The sequence below is a fragment of the Microtus ochrogaster genome, chromosome 19, assembly GCF_000317375.1.
Source record: "Microtus ochrogaster isolate Prairie Vole_2 chromosome 19, MicOch1.0, whole genome shotgun sequence".
Lineage (NCBI taxonomy): Eukaryota > Metazoa > Chordata > Mammalia > Rodentia > Cricetidae > Microtus > Microtus ochrogaster.
In genome coordinates this window covers 24,489,617-24,502,861 of record NC_022021.1, presented here as the reverse complement: position 1 = coordinate 24,502,861, position 13,245 = coordinate 24,489,617, and the positions used below count along the sequence as shown (strand labels likewise).

The following is a 13,245-nucleotide window of genomic DNA, read 5'->3' as shown; positions in this document are numbered from 1 at the left end:
CATTTCCTTCTTATCATTCCTTAACAAGTAAGTATGAAATTAGTTTGAATTGTGTTATAATAATATGTTTGGTTTTGGAAAACTGCTCTTTGAATTGTTGACTTGAGTTTCACAAAAATACAATTAAGTGAATTTTTGCTTTGGATTAGGAGAGTGTTTTCAGTAATTTTTAAAAATAGTCCTACACATCCTTTTGCTATTTTGTACTATGTATTTATGGAAATAGCATTCTCAGCTCTGAAAAGTATAAAATCAAAACATTGACCAACTCAAGACTACACTGAAGATGCTGTATGTTCTTCAGTATTAAGTGTTCAATCAGAACTGAATTCTTAATATAAAAATAAATAAGCAAATCCATCTTATCAGTCTGTATTTTGACTTTTATCTTTAATGGCAAAATTATGTACATAGAAAATAATTGTTTCAAAATAAAATTTCCTTATGATTTATTATCAATAAATGTTCAAGTTGCATACCTATTTTATATACCTGCTATCCATTGTTATTTAAAATTTCTTGTGATAAAAGAAGTTATGGGTGGAAAGGTTTAAAAAGCTCTGATTAACAACGTATAATGTTTAAAATAATGAAATATGAATCTTATAACAAATAAGCAAATGGTCATTTATAAATGAAGTTGAGCTATCTTAAGGAAAACACAACAGTGTGCTAGTGGGTCACTTATATATCAGAGGATAATAGACTGATCATGAAAACACCTATTGTAGAATTAAACATCATAGGTGGTCAGTAGAGGCAGTCTGCATTTCTCAAGATGTGTCCAAAAGATGATTAGGGAAGGCTTCGCAAAGGAAGGAGATATTATTTATTGCATATTTAGTAAATATAACCTACAGGTAGGTGAGGAGCTACAGACTCTTCCTCTTGTTATGAACTGGATCAAATGCTTCTCATTCCTGATTTCAGGATACCTCAACCAACACTTAGGAGGTAAACATCACTATCAGCATTTAATAAATGAGCAAAGTGAGGCTTCAAAGTGATGGAACCTTTGTTCGAACACAAACCTGATAACAGAGTCCATTAATATTTTGCTATGACAAATTCCATTCCTTCACTTAAAAAGCTAAAAATAGTTGGAGGTTACAAAACTTCAGATGAATGCTTGAATGGGGTAAGAATTCCAGATGAGCAAAATAACTTAGGTAAAACTTGGATATGGGGAAATTCTGCAGATACTCAGTTCAGAGTATAGCATATCTAGTACTCCAGATTGAGGCAATTTGAATATCATCTGGCAGGAGGGGTGGATGATGACATCTCTGCTGAGAACTTCATACATTTATGAGGTATATTAAAGTGATGAACATATTTAAGATAAAAATAGAGTATCAAAACTCAAATTGCTCTTGGCAGTGGAGCATAAATGAAACTTTGGCCTCTGATGTAATCAAAATAAACATGCAAATGTTGCCTAGCAACTGGGACAATGGCCACAGCTGATGTATGATCTCAGCACAAGCTAGGAAGATCAGAGTATGAGTGACTATACTTATGTGTCTCTGATTATAAGTCCTGTCACTGCGGATTCTATAAGCTTATGAAAGTCCATAAACGTCAAAAAGTCAAGCTTTTTCTAGTAAGAATTTACTTTAGCTGGTGAGTCAAGATGTTCAAGAACAGCAGGCAGTTGTGTAGCTATCATTGCTTTAAGAAATTACACACTAATCTTGTTAACCTTTCTCAAAGAAACTGTCTCTGCCTTTGCAATGCCAGAATTATAGGTATGCATCCCAATGTCTGACTCTGAACTGTGTGTTCTTAATAAGAATGTTAAAATGGTAGAAATTAAAGAAAGGTTCTCTTATCTAAGTTGACTTTCAGAAGAACAAAATTAAAATGGGGAATGAAATAAAATGAAACCTGGAAATTCACAATCTTCACTGATGGCAAACTAAGTAAGTCTTAACAAATATTGAAGAGTCGTAATGACATTAGAGAGAAGAGTATCTGTGGGTCTTGAACTGCTGTGTGACCTTCAGCAAAGTCCTGAACTATGTTGTGCCTATTTCAAATAAATGTCTTTCAGTTTATTACTAATTCACCCCACCCTCACATCAGGCAGAAATGTAGTAGGATAGAGTATGTTTTAAGGTATGATTTATTTGAAATTTGAGTTAAATAATGTAGGCAATGATACTTATCTTTCAATTTGAACAGAAGTCCTGTAATTTCCTACATAGTAAGGGAATTTTTGGTTATATACTACTACTAATTCTACTATATAATAGTATTAATATTACTATTAATATATTCTACTCTTAACTAATGATATTTTTCTATATTCAAAGATGGCTAACACTTCTTTTATGCTGCATATGTAAAGGATCTAAATAAGCTGAACTAAGCTAGTATTGTCTATCTTAGGGTTAGTATTGGCATGATGAAATACCATGACCAAAACCAACTTAGGGAGAAATGGGTTTATTTGTCTTACATATTCAAAGTCATAGTCCATTGAGGGAGGCCAAAACAGGAAGTCAAGCAAAGCATGAAGATGGAGACAGGAACTGAAGCAGAGTCCATGGAATACCACTTACTGGCTTGTTCCTCATTGCTTGTTCATTCTGTTTTCTTATAGAACCCAGGACTACCAGCCAGGGATGGTATAATTGACAATGAGCTTGGCCCTCTCCCATTAATAATTAACTTTAAAAATGCCCCATACGTTTGCCTATCTTATGGGGGCATTTTCTCAAATGAGGTTCCTGCCTTTCAAATGATGTTATTTTGCATCAAGTTGACACAAAACTAACCACCAGATCATCTAATTCCAATCAGTAGGCATAGACATTCATTTAAAAAAAAACAGACAACATTAATATAATGGGCACAACAATAAAAGTATAAGATTGGTTTCCAATACTTATTTGAATTCAGATACAAATTCTGCTTAGTTATGCACATAACCTAAAGTGTAGGACTTCCTAAGATCAGTCACTAGCCATAATCAGAATCAAATCAAATCTTGCTACTTCTCTGGGACTCTGGAACTTTATTTATAAATATGACTTTATATATTTACATAGATAATATTGTATTAGAATTAGATATACTAAAATGTCTTAATATACCTTATGAATATACAAATACTGAGAATAAATAAAGTTATGTGAATCATTTAGACTAGTAGTTGTTGGAGATCTCCCTGAACACACTGGAAGATGATCAGCTCACGGTGATATTAGAAACAGACCCAATACTGAGTTCCCAGTATATCAAGATGAAAGGAATCTTGGCTGCAGGCTTTGCACAGAGTTATTGGCATAAAGATGGGAAATACAAGTTTAGGTATGTTTTGTGGTCAATTTTTGTTGAATTTTAAGAAGAGAAAGTGGGAAGTACTCTACAACACATGGGCACAGGAGACCACTTCCTATGTATAACCCCAGCTGCACAGACATTAAGGGCCTCATTGAATAAATGGGACCTCCTGAAACTGAGAAGCTTCTGTAAAGCAAAGGACACTGTCACTAAGACAAAAAGGCAACCCACTGACTGGGAGAAGATCTTCACCAACCCCACAACTGACAAAGGTCTGATATCCAAAATATATAAAGAACTCAAGAAACTAGACCGTAAAAGGCTAATTAACCCAATTATAAAATGGGGCACTAAGCTGAACAGAGAATTCTCAACAGAAGAAGTCCAAATGGCCAAAAGACACTTAAGATCACGCTCAACTTCCTTAGAGATGAGGGAAATGCAAATCAAGACAACTTTAAGATACCATCTTACACCTGTCAGAATGGCTAAAATCAAAAACACCAACGATAGCCTTTGCTGAAGAGGTTGTGGAGAAAGGAGTACACTCATCCATTGCTGGTGGGAATGCAAACTTGTACAACCACTTTGGAAAGCAGTGTGGCGGTTTCTCAGGAAATTTGGGAAATACAATGAATACACTATCCACAGCACATATTAAGCAACACCACCCCAACATCCCTACCCTGGGCAACAGCAATGGAATTTTTCTCTAGATGTAACCAGACTTTAAAAACACACAATGAGAAAGAGGAAAGCCATTAAACATTCAGAAATTAAATCACTCTCTCCATGTGGCAAAGCGTTCCAAGCACAAGCAGCCACACACATAAGACCTAAATGACAACAGCTAGGGTGTTTTATGAATATCTGGTGAAACAAGTCTACAACACAAGGAGACAAACTCATGGAAACAATCTTCCCTGAAACTCTTCTGAGTTTGTTTCAAATGCCATCAGGAAAGAACACACTGATAGTGAAAGTCAACAGTTGCAAACACTGGAGAAATGATCTTCAAAGGCTGAATACAACAAGGTAATCTGAAGCAGACTTGAAATGTTTTAAAGTTCAGAGACAAAGGAATGAAAATGTCATATCATTCATAGATAAAAGCATGAATTATGAATAACTGAACAGGGAGTAGATGAGGCAGTTGCAGATATTTATCTAACTGCAGCAAAGGAAAAGAGATGGAGAATATTAAAGAGAAGTCACAGTAGTGAACAGTTTAAATTATGGTCATGAGTTTTAGTTCCTTGTTTGTAGGCCTAGACCTCCGAGATGCATACATCTTTGAAATTGTGTCTTATAAAAAGTACACCTCAAAAAATGATGTTATGTGACTAATGATGGCTAGTCGTTGAAGCTGACATATAAAAAATGATTTCATTTGCCCTGTTCATATGAACAGCAAAGAAAAAGGACATATAACTGGAAAATGGACTAATAATTCTATTTTTGAAACTTTCTCTGGCTACACTTTTAATAAGACTGACCAAAAGCAGTGCCTGTGGGTAGAACATAGAGGTTTCTTTAATAGACTGTTAGACTTCTGAACTCTGACAGGCATCATTCACACAACAATTTATTTCATTTTTGTTTTATTTTTTAAAAACAGGGTCACTATAGCTCGAGCTGTTCTGGAACTCATTATGTAGACCAGTCCAGTCTTGAACTCACAGTAATCTGCCTGCCTCTGCCTCCCAAGTACTTGGACTAAAGGCTTACACCACCTCACAGGGGCTCAGCTATATTTTTAATTGCTATTATTTTAGGAGTATAGCAGGGGCCGGAGAGATCACTCACTGACTAAGAGTATGTACTGTTCTCTCGGAGAGGACCAGAGTTCAGGTATAATCCCAGATATGGCAGCATAGAGATATCTGTAAATTCATCTGTCATTCAATGTCAATGGTCTCTATGGGCACCTATACTCAAATTCACCTGTCCATATATAAATATACATACAATTTAAAAGAAATTCAAATCTTAAAGAGTATTCAAAGGGACTGGTAATAAAACATAACTACTATCAACTCTAAATATTAAACACTTTGGAATGAATGTATGTGAACCATTTGTGTGGAAAGAGACATGAAAATCATTTTCTAAGTATGTACAACTGTATGGGGTTCTTTCTATCTAACTAAAGGCAGCATCCTCCAGACTCTGGATGCCAAATATGAGATCAGGAACTAAACTGAAAGCAATGCATCATTAGAGATGGAAAAAGGATGGGGTTCTAGATGCCCATAGGCTTGCCTCTCCTTTTTTTATACGTTGGCATTCTTGTCAAGAAAAATAAAGACACAAATACATGCAAACCAAGAGGAACAGCTGGAGAAAGCACTCTCACAGCTGGTTCGCGTTGCTGTTATAAGGGTTCCAGCTCAGCTGTGGAAAGTCCCAGGACAAAATAAAAATCACTGGCACACATGACAATGAATGGAAACCCAGTCCACAACCAGGGGAGAATAGTCAAGGGAATCTCAAAGGGAGGGTTTTAGAATCAGCCAGATTAGTTTTATTCTAATATGACAGAGTCTCTGGATACTGTTGCATTAATGAAGAGACTTGTTTGGTGTTAGAAAGAAATATAAAATGGCATTCATTATAACACTCTATAAGTTGCAAATACTTTTTGAAACTTAATATGTTTTTTTTTTTTTTTTTTTGGTTTTTCGAGACAGGGTTTCTCTGTGGTTTTGGAGCCTGTCCTGGAACTAGCTATTGTAGACCAGGCTGGTCTTGAACTCACAGAGATCCGCCTGCCTCTCCCTCCCAAGTACTGGGATTAAAGGCGTGCGCCACCACCGCCTGGCCTTAACATGTTTATTATTTGACAAAAGTTTAAGAGTATATTGTATACAAATAGAAGTAAGGAATGGATATTAATGTAAGAGCATCCCGGGGTTCTATTCATATTAAAATAAAACTAATATATGTTTGCAACCCATTTAAAGAGATACTGATTGAGTGCTTTGTGGAAGACACTATGGTAGAAGATGTGGCAGTTCAAAGATGAGGTTGTGCCTTTGGCAGGCTAACAGGATAGAACCTGAAATTCTGAAAACTAAGGTTATTGCAACCAAATAAGACTAGATTATGTAATAACCTTTCATGCATTAAGACTCAATGCTTAGAAAGTTTCTTGTAGATAGCTGTTGAATATATCAGAGAAAATAATATATGGGGGTGATATTACTTTCCTAATCTTTAAGATGGATTCAATAAATGTATTTTATATCTACATCATCATGGACATATCAATACTCAGTGTAGTTCAGAACATAGTATTTTTCAGAAAATGTGTCCATGAGTATTAATATTGTTTCAATAAAAACTATGCTAGCCTATTTTCATGGGCCTATTGCAATCACTTTGAAGTAACTTATTACTGTTTAGTGTAGACAATATAGAGCACTACTATGTATGAACTAAACAATGCCTCTTTGCTACTAGCATGAATACAGTTGGTACCCGAATACCGAATGTTCAAATACATAGACATACTCAGAAGCCATAAGGTTCTAGATGTTGTAATTTATCCTTAAAATATCAAGGTAACATGGGCTGGAAAGATGGCTCAGTGGTTAAGAGTTCTGCCTGCTCTTCCAGAGGTCCTGAGTTCAATTCCCAGCAACCACATGGTGGCTCACTACCATCTGTAATGAGATTTGGTGCCCTCTTCTGGCCTGCAGGGATACATGCAAATAGAGCACTGTATACATAATAAATAATTAATTAATTAAAAAATATATCAAGGTAACAGAATAACTCGGAACTGTCACACGAAGTGCCAAAAGTTGTCTGTTGAAGAGCAATGGGTGACTAATGTGCTTTTCTGCAAGTCATCCACGGAGGAACATATAATTGTTTATGAAGAACAACTGTGCTTTTCCAGAAGTCCTATTATTAATGCAGCATACTGAAAAAAAAGTTGCTCTCAGTCCAAACATAAGGATGCTAATGCATTTATTTCAGATTCACATCATCTCCAAAATGAGGAAACTGTAATTTTTTTAACAGGGAGAAGATGCAAAGACATTTGTGTGCACAAGAATACAAGCCTAGATTCATCAGACAGCTCCTATTTGTGGAAACAAAGTACTTCTTACCTAAGATGATGTAATGACTTAAAGATACAGCCATTGTTACAAATCATCAATAGGAAAACTAATACCTCACCAATTTTAAGAAACTAGTTCAAACTAATTACACCATTTTTGTTGTTTTTCTGTTTGGTTTCATTCTTCTAAATTACTGTTTTATACTATACCTCTTACATTTTCATTGTGGGGGAGATGTATTCTTATCCAATTCTACCAGATACTAGAAGAACTGTCTCTAGTCCAACTGAAGTTACTTGGAGGCTAATTATATGTAATCATGCACTGGGAATCCTCTCTCAAAACAACAGAACTGCAACAAAGACAGCATTCATTTCAGAATGACTGCTTCATAAACACCATCTCACAGTGTGTAAAGCACAAGTTTGTAACAGACACAGAAGTAATTAAAATGCGTGCGGACACACACACACACACACACACACACACACGCGCGCGCACGCTTTCCTTCTTTAGTCTTTCACTCCTATGGCCATCTCCTCTACTTCTCCATTAGTCTCCAATGTGAGTTTTCAAGTTTGACATGAAAATGCTAACCTTTGCTAGTTCATTTCAGCCCTTTAAGCGTCTTAGAGTCAAGTGTAACCCCTTACCACATCCCCATGAAACTTAATACTCCTTCCAGATATTGAAAATTAAATTCATTCCCATAAGCAAAATATTAGCTCTTGGTAAGAGAACACACATTCTGTCTTTGAGTAGTACATGCTGCTCCTTGTTGAGCCGCTCTGCACTGGAGAAATTCCCTCTAGAAAAAAAAAATTGACATGCAGGAAGCTTCCAGAGCTTCTGAATAAGCACCCATGTCTCACTGACGGAGTGGTGGGTTCTTAAAAACTCCTGGCTCCCAGTTCTACTGAATGTGGGAAGCTGCATAAATTCTCTCTTGTTTTCTCAAGGTGCATGCACAATGGGAATAATGAACTTGCTTCTTAGAGAGTATACAAGTGGAGAATGTGGAGCCCTAGTACTTCGGAAGACATCCTGAAATCTCTGAGAAGACTCTGTGTTCTTGATAGATGTGAAACTTTCATCAGTGACTTTATCCTTCCACAGTCTTGGTTTATGTTCAGGGAAACAGAGCTCAAACGTGTTACAACACTTGCTCCACCACACCCAGTATGTGTCAGGTACACTGAAAGGTCACACACAGTGAGCTCATTCTCTGAAACCGATAGACTGGGGGCCCTGAGGCTGGGGATGGGCACAGGCCTCCAGGGTCGGGTGGGGGGCATCTGATGCTGGAGACCAAAGAGTGTCAAGCCAAATCATTAGGTAGCTGCTGCTGTTACTGTTTCAACATGAGGTCCAGGGGGCACAAACCCCTGTTTTGTAATCCTTCTTGTCCTGTCAGCAGATAACTTCCCAGCTATAAGGCCAGCAAGAGTGTTCCAGACAGGAAGGGTGGAGAACAAAGTCCTTCAGAGTTAGAGCCTATCTGGGGAGAAATGCTAGCTTCAGTCATGACAACAGTAAGAGACCGAATCCCCGGCCGGGAGTCAGAGGCAGGATCCTGGCACAGACAGGTTTAGGGCCCGCGAAAGGCAGAGGCGGTTTTGGAGCAAAGAGACCCAAATCAGTACTCACTCAGAGCGTGATGCCAGGGCCGGAGACCTCAGCTTGGTTTAGGGGATGACTGCATTCCGATAGAAACTCAACCTCTGCCTTTCAGTTCCGAGTGTAAACTGAGCCCTCAGAGTGACTCACGGGGCGGGGCGGGGCGGGGCGGGGCGGGGCCTGCCGGTTCTCTCGCCCTCCTCCTCAGGACGCCTGTTCTGAACCTGCTCCGTCTGGGCTGAGGTCCCTTGGTGCTCTCTAGTGGTGGCGCTTGGCATCCCCTGGCTACGTAACTAAGCCCACAATGTGTGATGCAGGCCACATGTCCTATGTGCCCTATGTACTGTAAGCGGCAGGGGATGGCAGGTCTTCTTTTTGATGTCACTTTTAGACTAACAAAATGAGCAGCAATGGTTGACATCCTTCTCAGCACACTCCCTAAATAGCCCTTTGAAGTCATGAAGTTAATGAAAGGTAGCAATGGTAATCCCGGATTCCAAACACCTGTAAAACTACAGATTGATGGTGTACTGAACTAAACAGAGAATTCTCAACAGAAGAATTTCAAATGGCCAAAAGATACTTAAGGACATGTTCTTCTTCTTTAGCTATCAGGGAAATGCAAATCAAAACAACTTTGAGATATCATCTTACACTGGTCAGAATGGCTAAGATCAAAAACACTAATGATAGCTTATGCTGGAGAGGTTGTGGAGCAAGTGAAACACTCATCCGTTGCTGGTGGGAATGCAAACTTGTGCAACTTGGAAATCAGTGTGGTAGTTTCTCAGAAAACTGGGAATCAATCTACCTCAGGATCCAGCAATTCCACTCTTGGGAATATACCCAAAAGATGCTCAAACATACTACAAGAGCATTTGTTCAACTATGTTCATAGCAGCATTATTTGTAATAGCCAGAACCTGGAAACAACCTAGATGCCCCTCAATGGAAGAATGGATGAAGAAAGTGTGGAATATATACACATTAGAGTACTACTCAGCAGTAAAACAATGACATCTTAAATTTTGCATGCAAATGGACGGAAATAGAAAACATTATCCTGAGTGAGGTAATCCAGACCCAAAACAACGAATATGGTATGTACTCACTCATAAGTGGATACTAGTCATAAACAAAGGGCAACGAGCCTTTAGCTCAGGATCCTAGAGAAACTAAGTAATAAGGTGAACCCAAAGAAAAACATGTATAGACCCACCTGGAAATTAGAATTAGACAAAAAATTGGGAGTGGGGGGCAGGGAGTAGAAGGAAATGGAGAAAAGGAGAACTTGAGGGAATGGGATAGTCGAGATGAAGGAAGGACAGATATGAGAACAAGGGAAGAAATACCTTGATTGAGGGAGCCATTATGGAGTTAGCAAGAAACTTGACTAGAGCCCAAAATGCCCAAGAATTCACAGGGATAAAACCCAGCTAAAACCCCAAGCAACAGAGGAGAGGGTGTCTGAACTGACGTTACCCTGTAGTCCGACTAATGATTATCTTAAATATCACCATAGAGCCTTCGTCCAACGACAGATGGGAACAGAGGCAATGACCCACATTGGAGCACTGGACTGAGCTCCCAAGATCTATTTGAAGAGTGGAAGGAGTGAGAGTAGGAGCAAGGAATTCAAGACCATGAGGGAGTCATCCACTGACCACTGAGACAGTTTGCTTGAGCTAATGGGAGCTCACCAACTCCAACTGGACCAGGAGTGAATGAGCATAGGAACAACCAAGACCCTCTGAAGGGGGTTAACAGCTGGGGCAGACTGAGGGGCCACTGATAGTGACACTGAGATGTGTCTCTACTGCATATATCGGCCTCATGAAATCCTATTCTCTTTGGATGTAAACCTTGCTCAACCTAGATGTAGTAGGGAGGTCTTTGGACTTTCCACAGGGCAGGGTGCATGGCATTCCCTTAGGGTTGGAGATGTGGGGGGAGGGTCTGCAGAGGGAGAGGGAGGGGACTGGGAGGAGGGGAAGGAGTAAGAATTTGGATTGGTATTTTCTTAAGTAACAATAAAAAAGAAAGAAAAAAATTAAAAAAGAACAGTCTAACAGAATCTGAATTGTACTAAGTCATTGAATATTATACAATTTCACATTCGAAAACATAAAAAAATGTTTTGAAACCAGTGAATAAAATATGTGAATTCAGAAATGGATACTGCTATTCTAGGAAGATAAATAAATTAGTTAATTAAGGCACAACTCTTTGAGAAGAAAACCAAGTTAAAAAGTAACTGATGCAGTTAGTTACCATATTTTAAAAGTCACATGGCAATCTAAGTTTTTCTAAAGTCACAAACTTACTAGGATAACCACCCTTGTCCTTGGGCTTGGAATTGGAGTGGGGGGAATCATGGTGACAGGTGTTTGAGGAGTGGAGGCCTCAGCCCCAGCTGAGATGCCAACACAGAAGTGATAACTGGGGATCACTGGGGAGCAAAGCTCTCCCTTTCACTGTTATGTTCTTCTCCACATCCCACTGCCAGTTGGGGCAGGTGCCACTCTCTGCCTTCCCACTCAGGGTGGCCAGCACAATGGACTTGTTTTCAGTTTTCTTTTACTTCTATCAAATAGAGCCTGTAAAGTAAGACAATGCCCAGCTGTGATATTTTATAATCTCCCAAAATATCTTGTTAGAATTCATCTTAATGAAAATATAACTTAAATTTCACTTCTTATTGATTGTGAGAATTGTTCTTTCCTTGGGAGAAGTAGGGTATTTCAGTTCTCCTAGTTTTTACTGAATGATATTTCTCCTGACTTGGTTGGACATACTCCAGTCCTGGCTCCTAGCTTCCAGCATTAGGCAGCTGTGACTTCAATGGAAAGTGGGTGGAGGGGAAGGTTTCTGGGCCCAGGATGAGTCAGAAGAGTAACCACAGGGCTAGAAGGAAACTGTCCAGTGAAGTTAGCCAGGGAGAAAGGGGCTCCCAGGCTTGGAAATGAGCAAGGACATTCTTCCTGCCTCTATGGCCAACCATTGCTGTGCTTGTCATGTTCTTTGAGGGTTGTCCTCTGTCTGCTTATGGTTTTCAGATCATATGGTGTTTTCATCATCTGGCTGTGCCTAGTCAACACTTAAAATACTACATCTTGTTCCACACTGGGAATTGATTCTTTGGCTTCAAAGCTGAACATGTTCATTTTGGCCAAATTCTCCATTGATACACAGGTAATCTAAAGACAGAGTAGTTAAACAGCTGGGAGCTTGTGAGAAAAGCAGAGTATCAGCCTCACCCCAGACTTCTTTAATCAGAAATCTCATTTTAATAACTCCCAAAGATTCAATTGTATATAAAAATAACATGAAGTTTACAAGCAGGAATGTATTGACAAATGTCGGTCACTTGTACATTACTTAGAAAATATTTTAAAATTTGCTGCAATTATTTTATGATTACTAATTTTAGAATGGATTTTCCTTTAAATTCAAGAACTTATCCTTGCCTTAAGCAACAGTATTGATATGATTATGAGGTTAAAGTGCCATTTCATAGTACATTGCAGTATATGTGTGATCCACATGATTCAGGGTACCCAGGGGATTCTAATTTTGAACATCATAATTAGTCCAGCTCCTGGCGCTGACTAAGGAGAAGGAAGAAAAGCAAGAGCTTTGGATATCTGTAGTACCAAAGTTAAGATGTGCAAAGCATTTCCCTGAAGGCTGCTTTGCTTTTGTTGATCTTCTCCCATCCAGACTGAAAAAAAAAAAAATGTTGCTTGTGGCTTCATCTGTTTATAGGCAGTTTGTTGCTGAGGAACAAACCATCAGTGACCTAACTGAACTTTTTGTTCAATTAGAGAGTTCTCCTGTGTCTTTCTATCTTTAGTGAAGACTTGCCACTTGACAGCTGATGGCACATTAAAAATCTTTAGCATATTGTTAATTTTCCATTTCAACAGTGTGTGTCTCCCCAAACTAGAATGTAGAAAAGTTATGTCCATAGTCTCTTTTAGAAAGATTGAATCTTGTTAGTTACATTGGCTCGTCAAATGTTCTATACTTGGAAAATTCAGAGGGGGCTGCGGTATGCTTTTCTTCCGGGACACCTGAGTTCAGTTTCTAGTTCCCACACCAGGCAATTTACCATTGCCTAAAATAGCAGGCCCGGGAATTCAACACGTTCTTCTGTCTCTGAGAGCACCTACTCATGTGGCGTATAACTATACACACATACACATTCACAAAAATAAAAATAAATTCTTTTGTTGTTGCTAAGAAGAGCTTGGAGGTGAACAATGTGAGG

At 38.6% G+C, this 13,245-nt stretch overlaps 1 protein-coding gene across 3 annotated transcripts in view; it reads right to left on the bottom strand.

Moving 5' to 3' along the window:
- Cast (calpastatin) overlaps positions 1 to 13,245 on the bottom strand; it is a 101,146-nt gene that overhangs the window by 62,103 nt on the left and 25,798 nt on the right. For 2 of the 3 annotated variants that reach the window (XM_013349692.1, XM_013349693.1), the window contains exon 1: positions 9,006 to 9,109. The exons of the other annotated variant lie outside the window; for it this stretch is intronic. The gene's annotated coding sequence lies outside the window, so the exon portion shown is untranslated. Of the gene's footprint in view, positions 1 to 9,005; positions 9,110 to 13,245 lie in introns of those variants that run through there. 3 annotated transcript variants of the gene reach the window in all.